The following is a 12,075-nucleotide window of genomic DNA, read 5'->3' on the forward strand; positions in this document are numbered from 1 at the left end:
CTTAACGTATCGATATGGGGTTATGGTGCATTTGTTCTAACCTGATAGAGATCCGTGATCATTTCAGCTCATTTAATTGCTGAATGTAGTCAGACTGGAGTATTGATTTGAGTGGCAACCAAGGAAATTAATTTCTACCTCAAAATCAAGGCTATAGAATTTCATATGACATGTACGCAGTAGTAAAGTTGTTATAGAGACCCAGTTCCGTCAGATGAAAACATCAAACCCATTGCCCCCAGTATGTCCGTTCGTGCAAAGTTTATGCGTGCGTCACATGCCTGTGTATGGCTTCTGACTGCTTGTCTATTTTCGTGTGTGTGTGTGTGTGTGTGTGTGTGTGTGTGAGAGAGAGAGAGAGAGAGAGAGAGAGAAAGAGAGAGAGAGAGAGAGAGAGTCCCCCGTGGACGGCGGCGTGGGCCCCTAGTGGGCTCATGAGCCTCCCCTTCCCCGCGGCTCAGTTGCCAGAGTGAGGCAGGGCGACAGTCTCCCCGCCCCGCTGCTGCTTCATCCTACCCTCGGATTTTCTCGTAGTCTAGTGCGCCGAACGGTGTGTCAGTGAATTTTATTACATTCTGGTTCGTGTTGAATCCATAAGTGCCACCAGGAGCTGTGATTATTATGCGTCAGTAAAGGCATCAGGTCACAACACCGGGAAGTGGGAGTTTGGGTAAGTACGTATGTCCCTGTCGAAATCCACCTGTCTCCCATGTTTACATTTTTTTATTTTCCTTCCTGGTTCTTTTGATTGAAGTATAACGTGCACTTGCCTGAACTGCGAGATAAGAAGTGAGCTAGTGGTATTAGGAAGACTCTAAATAGGTAACTGATATTTGCTGTAGTTTGTAGAATGTAAATTATCTGAGAGGTTGGTCAATCAGGTGGATATGGGTCATTGTGGGAGTGGAATGTTCATAGCTCTCGAGTCTCGGCGAGAATTTCAGGACTTCCTTAATATATTTCTGTCATGAGGGCGACCAAACTCATGTTTCTTATGTAGATTAAGATTTGTATACAGTGGGAGAATATCGGGTCGTACCGGAGACATGTCCTAACAGCCTAGCCTACACTTGCGATGGAATGCAGGTAATTTTTTTGTGCTGTTATGGTCGATTTTTTTTTTTTTTTTTTTTTTTTTTAAGATTTATACATATTGCGGAGTGAAGTATACGTGTTTGTTCTAACCTGACGTAACTCCCAAACGTCTTGCAATTCACTTGATGGATAATTGCAGAGAGTTTGGAGGGTCGATTTGACTAATAAACAGGGAGACTCATTTCTTAGAGCTGTCGGTGTGGCACGGTTTCATCAAGTAAAAAGACAGCGATAATAACTCGGCAGCGATTCGATTTTATTTTCAGGTTTCCAAATGTCAAAGAATAAACCAAAAATATATACTTTGCTTTAATTTGGGTAAAAGAAAAGAAGAAAAAAAAAAAAACAAGGCCGCTTACCCAACATGGTACAAATCCGATTACTCCAACTAATAATGTCACGTAATGCGTCGATAATTCAGCGTGGGAAGTGTCTAGGTCGACCATAAGGCACCCCATTGTCCATTTTACCTTCATTCATGGGTGTTGTCAATGTGTGTGTGTGTGTGTGTGTGTGTTACGGACGACCTTGGGCATTGCGCGTCCACCACCGCCACACCACCTGTCATGCTGCAGGTAATCACAGTCGCCACACCTGGATTAACCCTTTCATTGATAAAGGTACCGTACTACAGGGAGAAAACGGTCCGCCTACTAGCTTATTCGGAGACAAGAGTTCGCCCTGTTGTTTCACCTCATACTACATTCCGTTGGTGGTTGATATTCCAAAGCTGAAAATAGGCTTGGGTATGTTTCTGTGACTATGATTCATATGATGCGTCAGGGAAAAACGGAGTCTCCTGTGCCACCTATGGTATGACCTTCAGATCCATAGGAAAGCAGTCAGTTCCCGGTCATAACTCATATTTTTATGTGCAGATAAATAATGTAATAAACGGATGTCGGTAAATAAATAAATATAGAGATAGACAGAGATGGAAAGTTTTTGCGCGCTTCTTTCTGAAAAAAAAAAAAAACTAGAAGCATAATCATCGCCTTGTAACCAAGACCTGATTTGCATAAATAGCAAGATGACGCACTTCACGTTTTTTTGCCATCAGTTTCATATCGTAAGCAAGAGAGACAAGGAAATAAGAGTTCACAGTTCTCCGATGCCTCGCGCCCATCCTGCAAAAACAAATACCAGTTATGACAGCGAACTGATCATCAGTTTCTGAGAATTGTAGTGTTAAGTTAGTACTGTAGCCTCTATAATCTTTGGAATTATATCTGACTCTGTTTTTTCATAGGCTACTGGTTTTTCTCGTGCCGCCAGTGAGTGAAAAAAAAAGGCCAGTACGTACACACACACACACACAAATTATATATATATATATATATATATATATATATATATATATATATATATATATATATATATATATATATATATATATGGTACTAATGCCGCGTTAATGATCAGTTTGATATCGCAATAATGCCGCGTTAATGATCAGTTTGATATCGCAAGGTAGTATTGTGTTATCGTTTTAAGTGACGAAAGCTTAACCCCTCAGCTGTATTCTCAGTTGCTTAGGTTATCGATCTCTCTTTGCTATTAATTCTCGTCATGTCTTGTATGTTAGTTATTTTTTAGTATCGACATAGTTTGCATAAATATTATGGACATGAATATTAACATACAAAGAAGAGGTTAAATGAGCCTCCTAGACTAACAAGAATACGACTATGGTTTGAGGCAAGTTTAACTTATTAAGTATACGTTGACATAATTTATTTATTTTTTTTTATATCGACCGGTGATTTATTTAGCGTATGAGAACCTTTAGGTAATGAAGGAGTTGAAATGATTTCCATGAACCCCGTACTACTACGATGTTCATGTATTTTTGTTGCTGCCGGATAATGACTAATCTTGAAGAGAGACCTATGGTAGTGCGACGTTGAAAACAGCGCAGTGGTATATGTATATGTAACCAACGTCAAACAATTTTCATCACTAGGGGAACCCCTAGTACTGCATGGTTAACAGTGAGCAAGACAGTGTAAAGCAACGCTTATATATTATGTTTTTTCTACTACCAGACAATTTTTATTCATCCCAAAGGAGAGCCATGCTAGTGAATGGACGGTAACTTGAGGCAGACGATGTCCAGCCTATCCTACGTAACCTTCCCCACCTCCCACGCCACACCACAACACAACACTGACGCAGTTTCCCCTCCCCCTCCCCCCTCCTTTTCCCTTCCTGCTCCTCATTCCCTCTCACCTCTCACGTCTTCTCACTTCTCACCTCTCACGCAAGCTCCCTTTTCCCGCATTATTTGTGTTTCTCTTCCCAGTCTCGCAAACTTATATAGAATCTCTCCCCAGGAAACCCATGTATCAGTTCTCATGTATCTATGTCTCACTCCCCACACACCTACCTCTTTCCCCACACTCCTGTCTCACTCCCCACAACTCCCAGTCTCACTCCCCACACACTCCTCTCTCACTCCCCACAACTTCTTACCTCACTTCTTACAACTTCTTACCTCACTCACTCCTCACACACTCCTCTCTCACCTCCCACAACGTCCTGTCTCACTCCCCACACACTCCTGTCTCACTCCCCACAAACCCGTCTCACTTCCCAAACACTCATATCTCAGGTGCCACATACATCTCACACTCTCCCTTTCCAGTCTCTCACTCCATCAGTATTCTCTTCGTACAGGCTATTATACACAGTGCCGGTATGTCGATGTTCAAAGCTCATAACACACAAGAAATAAAAAACATGTCATAAGCCGAATCACGATGAAGGAAGAGATGTTGGGAAGCCTAACCTCACTGGAACACGGCTTAGGTCTTTGTCTCAGTAGATTGCCTATAGTTATCCATATACCACCCTTTATTGTACTCATTCTGTCTTCCACTTCAGTTCTTGTCTCAGCCTTCTATAGTAACTCTCTCTCTCTCTCTCTCTCTCTCTCTCTCTCTCTCTCTCTCTCTCTCTCTCACACACACACACACACACACACACACACACACACACACACACACACACACACACACACACACACACACACACACACACACACACACACACACACACACACACACACACACACACACACACACACACACACACACACACACACACACACACACACACACCTCTTCAAGAGCACCGGAGTCACGCACTGCTCACAACCCCAGCGTCAGTGTCAATTTGCAAGGTAATTAAGCTAGCCCATTGAAGGTTAACAGCTAAAGGATACTGAGGAGCAAGGTGACAAACAGGGAATGAGGTCTGTGTACGCAGTTGTGTTAAACAGTTATCCTAGTCGTCAGCCCGTTACCGTACTTCTGTGGGTCATCACAAACACTACCGTTGTCAATGTAGATTATATACTTAAGGTACGGTAATTATAATAGCTCTGATAATAATCATGGTACTAGAGACACGAAAAGAAGAAAGAATGACCAATTAATGAAACTTAAATGATCACCGAAATCTAAGCAGGTTTGTCGGTCATCATAAGTCGGTTTTTAAGCAGTGGGTCTGTATACGTACCGTAGAGTCAGACGTAGGGGGTTATAGTCAGGACAAACTGTACGGCACCTCAGAATAAAAATAAAAAAGTTGAGAGATACCCAGGTTTAAGGATTTCGAAAACTATTCAGGAAAGACTTGTTTGTTATGATTGTTAGAGGTTTTCCGGTTCTATAGTCGCTTGAAGATTAACAGTGCAGTGGAAGTAGCTCATACGGAACACCTTAGGTATTGCTAATTTCAAGAATAATATCGATAGGAAGAGGAAGCAATTATTCACGAGTACCCTACCGTACTGTACATTCACTGCAGGACATTAAATTCCCGAATCTCTATACACAATGAACTCTGCAGAGGACCCCAACCTTGACACTCGGTCCATCCAAGGATTTAAAAAAAAAAAAAGTAAAAAAAAAAAAAAAAAAAAGCAGTGGGGGCGTGTGAGGGCGTGGCATAAGGGTGTAACCGGCAAGACCCACACCACCATAATTAGGTCTTTTATTGTGTGTGGTTCAGGGTGAGAGAGGGGGGATTGGGGAGGTAAAGAAGGGAGGGATGTAGGGATGGAAGGGATAGGGGTTAGGGGTTGAAAGGGAGAGAGAAGGGATAGGGAAGAAGGGTGGAGGAGGAGGGATGTTGGGAAAGGGAGAGAGAGGGGATGGGAGACTGGGTTAGGGATAGTGGGGAAGGGAATGAGAAAGGCTTGGATGGATGAAAATGGATTCAGATAGGGATGGAAAAAACGGGAAGTGTAGGGGAAGGAAGGAGTAGATGAAGATAAAGGGATGGAGAGAAGGGAGTAATGACTGGAGGGAAAGTAAGGATGGAATGCATGGATTGCGGACGTAGGGAAAGGAATTAATAGGAGTTTGGGTAGGGAAGGGATAGGATCTGGAGAGGAGAAAAAGAAGGAAAAAATTAAAAAGAAGGGAGAGAGGGATCGGGAAAGAGAGAAGGGAGGGAAAGAAGGGTAGGGAGGAGGGAGGAGAGAAGAGCTAGGGAAGGCATGGGGACGAAGGGAGGAAGCCGGGGTAGGTGGGAAGGTACCAAGGAGGAACAGGAAACATGGAAGAAGGGGAGGAGGACAAGGACGTGATGCAGGGGCAGGGAGGCCATATTGTTTTTTAACAGCGTATTTCTGCCAGATATGTTGAAAACTGTCCCGAACCTTCACACTGGCACTGAGAGGCCTTCACATAATCTGCTAGGGCTAGGTTTTGCTGTGTTAGATTAAGCTAAGTTGTCAGATTAGGTTAGATTAGGTTACAGTAGGCACCAAAGGACTTTAGCTTAGGGAAACCCTCGTACCTTTGCCTATTGAAAGATATTTAAGGTTTTTATTTAACATCTGCAGTTCGGAATGTCCTTCCTGAGCCAAGGGCGTATCGATGTTGCACCACTATACCTTCCTTTGAATTTTAATACTGATGCCGCAAATTGCTTGATTCTGCTAAATGTTGAAAGGAAATTGATAATCCATGAAAGTCATAAGAACATAAAAGGAACACATAAACGGTACATAAAAACCAAAAGGGGTAGGGGAGGCGGGATGGAAAAAGTTTAAAGAATAGCCTTGAAGGTAACACTTGATAGCTATCTAATAAGGAGAGGCAGGGGAGGAACTTACAAACATGGCCATTTATGATCGATTCCCTTTCGTAACTTGGGTTTAGTTTCACAGAAGAACTAGGAACACGTGAGGCTTCTGCAATGCCCTCTCCTTGTCTGCAGAAATTAAATAGAACATACGATTATTTTCCTCTTATAACTATGGTTTGTATCTGTAGGAGGAACAAGAAACATGGGAGGACCCTGCACGTACCATACAATATATACTTTTCCTTGTACTTCCTTAAAAAAAATATATATATATACGACTAAGAATTGATCAATTTGTTCGTGATTCTGGCATCAGGGGAGTTGGTAAGGGAAACAGTAATTAGATTCCCAGTATTTTTTTTTTTCGATAATCCTTTCAGCTCAATGATTTTTTTTTTTTAGCCATATTCGTATGTTCTCCAGATGATTTTATTCAGATTAAGAGAGAGCGCTCGTAGTGAAGGTGCAAATGGAAGCTATACCGATACCTAACCCTTCCAGTTCAAAAAGTCTCCTCTAAGCTGAATAAATCCTTTTGGAGGCTGCACGAATAAATTAAAAATGACGTTATCGTAGTGAAAAATTAATAGGTCGATTGTTGAATTTATGTGTGTGTGTGTGTGTGTGTGTGTGTGTGTGAGAGAGAGAGAGAGAGAGAGAGAGAGAGAGAGAGAGAGAGAGAGAGAATGAAAGGGAAAAAATGAGTAAAAGAATGTCAAGAGGAGAAAAGAACAGAAAAAAATGTTGAGAAGAAAGCAGAACGGGCTGAGAGCAGTAGAGCGAGATGAAGACCGCCTCACTGCCTCTGACCTTGTGACCGTTTGGCTGCCGGGGGTGAAAAACGATCATGTCTTTCTCGCCACGGGCCCTTATGTCTCTATAATGTCATCTATAGTCACCCAGTCCCTTTTTCCTGCACCAGAAACGTAGTGATCCCGGGCTAGGCTACTCATTCCCAACATTTAAGGAGAGGATGACCAACCTCGTTCGCCCTGCCCATCCTTGTGATATAAACCTTCATGGGCGCCATCCCATTATATTCCCAGGAGTTATTTGGTTATAGGGATTCCACTTAGTGTAGTAAAACGTTTTTTGAGTTAAAAACCATTTGGTTTGTCACTCGTGCAAAACACTTGATGGTAGTGCTACAATGTGTGCTTGGATGGTGGACTTCCCAGCCAACCATGGTTACTGATTTTTTTTAACACACTTCCCCAGAGGGCACAGTGGCGATTTAATCATTGCACTAAATATAACATTATTTTTTGTTTAACTATGTATGAAATGTAATTTGTAGTACCGGTATTCATTTTACTGGTATAGGCTAGGTGTGATCCAAAAAGTGATCCTGTTAAACAATGTGCGCGTTCATCCTAACCAAGTGTGTGTCTGAAGCTACAGTACGGTACCTGCATAGGTTACGTGTAGGTACACTACATAGTTACGGTACTACAGTATATCCAGTGCCGCATAGTGATTTGGTGTTTATTTTCATTAATAAATACATACCGGTAGCTGTTGGTAAAAAGTTCAGGGACAAAAGCCAAGGTTAGCTTTTTTCGAATAGGCTGCCGTAGCTACCGGTATCGAGTAATTTCATTGTGTGCCGGTGGAAGCGTGTGTGTTGAATCTACAAGCTGTTTTTATTACACTTTTTTTTTTTTTTTTAAGATGTCAAGAGTCAAGGTGCAGTGTATGTTGTGTATGTTGTATCCACCCGGTTGTCAGTATGTGTGGACGTTTTGTTATAGAATCTGTTGATAATGCACTGGTAAAGTCTTAGGGTAGGAAGAGGGTTAGGGAGGAGGATAGGGCTGATACAATATAAATGGTGAAACAGAAGATAGTGAAAGTACCGGTAAACAGTGGTATGGTGCAAGTTTAGTTATTTGAGTGTGTTGGATGGAGTTAGACTGTGAGCATTCACCTCCATCCCACGGTGGCATTCAGGGGACTCGAATTTACGACAGAGTGTTCTCCATACATGAGGCCTGTGACAAACGGACAGAGCCATCGAGTCATGAAAAAAGTACAGACTTAACATCTTCAGCCTGAGGACGTCATGTCTTATTTCTATTCCCAGACCATTTTATACAGCGTAAGAAAGACTACTAAAGGGCTCACCTAAACAGACTAAAATTAGGAGAAGGAAGAAATAAAAATGACATCGTAATACAGGGGTTAATGACCTGAACATTTTGAATGGTGACGTGGGAGGATGGGTCTTTACTGAGTAGGGACAGAGGTTCATGAATAGCGATTTTGTCCATGCCTGCCCTTACAAGATGTAATTTAGGACAATGGAGTCTCAGACCTTTTGGTTCGGTAAGGCAGCCTTGTTTTGGTGGTGTTGCCGTCTTGCTCCAGTACCCTTAAGTGGAAATAATTTCGGTACCAGGATGCATAGGCGTATACCGGTACTGTCAGTGGATTTTATATAGAGAGGATTAACAACTCTGTACCGTAACTCTTTCTGTCCCCCGCTTCCACTACCGAGTGTGGTGTGGTGTGGATGGAGTTGGTTGTTGAACAGTAGTCATGCTGTGTGTATGGGCGGAACAGGGTGGGTGGAGTTGTTGCTGTACGGTAGCCATGTGGTTTGTGTGGGTGTGTAGTGTGGTATGGTGTGGTGTGTTTGGGTGAGGTGGGGTGTGGTGTGGTGCGGTTGTCTGGTGTGGTGTGGTGTAGTGTGGGTGGAGTTGGTTACAGGATTGATGTGGTGTGGTTGGAGTTGTTACAAGAGTGGTATGGTGTGAGTGGATATGTTACAGGAGTGGTGTGGTGTTGGTGGAGTTTGTTGCAAGAGTAGTGTTGTGTTGGTGGAGTTGGTTACAAGAGTGGTGTGGTGTGGGTGGAGTTGGTTACAAGGATGGTGTGGTATAGGTGGAGTTAGTTACAGGAGCAGTGTGGTGTGGATGGAGTTGGTTGCAGTACAGTAGCCGGGCCGTGTGTGTGTGTGTGGGCGGGGTGTTGGCGCTCAGGTGGCCGTGACTGCAATGTGGGTTGAGGCCGCGCAGGTCACGCCCGAGGGTCAGTCAGCTCTCCCATGCCAGTTTGTCGGTCTAAAGGCTTTATTGTTAAAACAAAGACCGCCAAGGTGTAGTAGGAAATTCTGCTTTAACTCTTGCTGTACGGTGGCAGTGACCTCAGGTGTAACGCTGCCGTGATCTTTTTAATGGAATCAGTCAGTAAGAAATTCCCCCCCTCCCCCCTTTTTTTTTTTGCCCTCCATTAATGTCCGTCAGCAATTGAGGGCGTGCGTAAACCTTAATGTCATGTGTTTAACTCCCCTGAATCCGAGGACGTATTTTCCCCCTATTTACTTGCTACTTACAAACGGCTTTATTCAGAGTAGGACAAACTTCTAGCGTTGAAGGGGTTAATTGAGTCATCATCTAACCCCGCCAGTTCGAAAAGTCCCTTCTGAGCTGAATAAAATCGTGTGATGATGGGAGTAACAGAATACGATGGAGATGATGATGATGATGATAAATGCTAGGAGTGAAGGGGTTAAAAATACAGACGTAAGGTTGTATTTGAAAAAGGTGATGATAGGCTGCTATAACGATCAAAAGTTCGTCCTTCCGGCAGTGCCCACAGAGGCTGTTACATAAAATTTTGTGAAGGCAGTATCAAGCAAAGAAAAGCATTTGCGAGGGACGGGTAATCTTATAACATTCGGGAAGGAATGGAATATAGCCTAGGCTATGGAAGGAAGGACACAAAGACAGCAGGGAACTGTCGGTGAGTATTTGATCGTGATAATACAAAGACAGTTTTCACTTACCGTATGCATTCTTGTTCTTTAATTGTGTGTTTATTCCGCTTAGCCTAACTAAGACTTCCAAAACTGTTGATATAAAGCGAATTGTTGCCAGAACTGACAAAATGAGTGAATAATAGACAGTGATTTACGTACCGGTATATTGACAACCAATTTTCCAAGGGATACCCCTGGTCAGTGGTCCTTTAGGGTACCCGTACATTTCCTGGTTGCCGAAGTGTTGAAGCATTTTTTTTTTTTTTTTTAAGATTTCGTTAATACTAAGACTCCTGTGACTCACTTAGCAGAAAAAGATCGTTTGGCGACAGCAAGAAAAGAAGACTAGAGTTGTCCAGAACTTGTGAGGGTTAAGATTTAGAGGAACTCTTGGATCAGCTGTACCTGAGATGTATCTAGAACTGCGAACATGTGCTGGGAGTCACGAATTCTCAGAGATGAAGTGAAAAGGTTTTATAGGTAATAAACTGCTGATGAAGGCCAAATATGACGACAGTTAATGTACTGGATGAACAGCTTCTCATGTCATTTTTGCATTTCAGTCAGTTCACATTTCTGGAACTTTTTTTTTTTTTTCCCGGCATGATACCCGGTAGTCATTTCTCGCTGTTTTGAGGTCTTTTGTAATTTATTATATATACCAGTGTGTGTGTGTGTGTGTATATATATATATATATATATATATATATATATATATATATATATATATATATATATATATATATATATATATATATATATACTGTATATATATATAGATAGATAGACAGATAGGTAGATATAGATATATATATATTGATAGATATAGATAGATATAGATATATAGCTAGATAGCTAGATAGGTAGATAGATAAACAGATAGTGTATTTAGTTTCTGATGTATCATGTATAATCTGTTGTGGTATTTGTATTTATTTTTGGCAGTGGAGGCAGTATGCTGAAAATAAAACTTGTCTTACCATATACTGAATGGTCAAGTTTGGTTTTGTAAAATTAGTTTATGCGCTTTTGAGTTCCTTTGTAGTGTGTTTGTGTTTTCTCTTGTGGTATTTGTTTTGTTATCCATCCGGCTGCCGTGTGGTTAGGTGTGCATGGCGTGACGTGTGTGTGTGGGGGTGGGTGGGAGGAGATTCACTTACTTTTGCCTACAGCAGCGTGATTAGAAAAGCTCCTTAACTTTTGTCTTTACTTAGAATTAGGATTGGGAAAGAGAGAGAGAGAGAAAGAGAGAGAGAGAGAGAATTTTATATAAACTAGGCTATGAGGGTTACACTTAAACCTTTCAGTTAGAGGGGCCTCTTCGATTAAAAAGAAAAAAAAAATCTGGCGATAGAATGAAATTAAAACGTTGTCATTGTTTTGACGGAGTTAACAGCACTCTGTGATTGGGTTCAGGATACTTAGGAAAATATAGAATTACTTAAGATTATAGTGTTAATTACAGTTTCCTTAAGAATACCTTGGATGCCCTTGACACAGATGGAACTTAGGCCTCGCAAAAAAGAGGGCACCGTAATTTCTGTTTTACAAATACATTAAATTTTTATGTGCGTTTTACCTGTAAAAACCCAGGTGAGCTGAACTGAACACAAAAACAACATGGGTTTTATTGCCGGCTGTGGTCGTAATTTGTCGCACTTGGCCAGAGAAGGGGAAGGACGGGATGTGGGGAAGCGGCAGGTTTTTGTACTGGTGGCTACTACTAATTACCGCTACGTTATCTGTAGGTATAACAGTTTTTTCTGAGTTCTTGTATAATTTCTTTCTTTCTGATTTTTTTTCCTGCATCACTTACTGTATGGCCTTCAGGATTTTGTTCGTGTGTACCGGTAAGTTGTAACAGAGGCCGTATGGTAAACAATCTGGTCTGGTCAGTATCCGACACGGTGGTCCATCTCTCACCCATCCAGCCACTGTGATCACTGGAAACGTCAATTGTTGCTGGATGTATTGTATGTCTGGGTGAGTCCAGGTTTCACTTGAATATCCCTATCATTTTTGTGTATGCCTGGCACATGTTTGACATAACCGGGCATCTCGAATAATATATGCACGTTTATACACATTCAAACGGTGTTGTACGGGTTCAAAAGGATGATCAT

The 12,075-nt window shown here is 42.0% G+C and overlaps 1 protein-coding gene across 1 annotated transcript in view; it reads left to right on the forward strand.

Moving 5' to 3' along the window:
• The first annotated feature begins 484 nt into the window (after positions 1–484).
• The window catches only part of LOC145406434 (epidermal growth factor receptor kinase substrate 8-like), a 104,006-nt gene continuing 92,415 nt past the window's right edge, over positions 485–12,075 (forward strand). Inside the window, exon 1 of the mRNA XM_080277589.1 lies at positions 485–670. The gene's annotated coding sequence lies outside the window, so the exon portion shown is untranslated. The remainder of the gene's footprint in view (positions 671–12,075) is intronic.

Source organism: Coenobita brevimanus, chromosome 70, assembly GCF_032717465.1.
Source record: "Coenobita brevimanus isolate Jiangsu-jjx chromosome 70, ASM3271746v2, whole genome shotgun sequence".
In the NCBI taxonomy this organism is placed as follows: domain Eukaryota; kingdom Metazoa; phylum Arthropoda; class Malacostraca; order Decapoda; family Coenobitidae; genus Coenobita; species Coenobita brevimanus.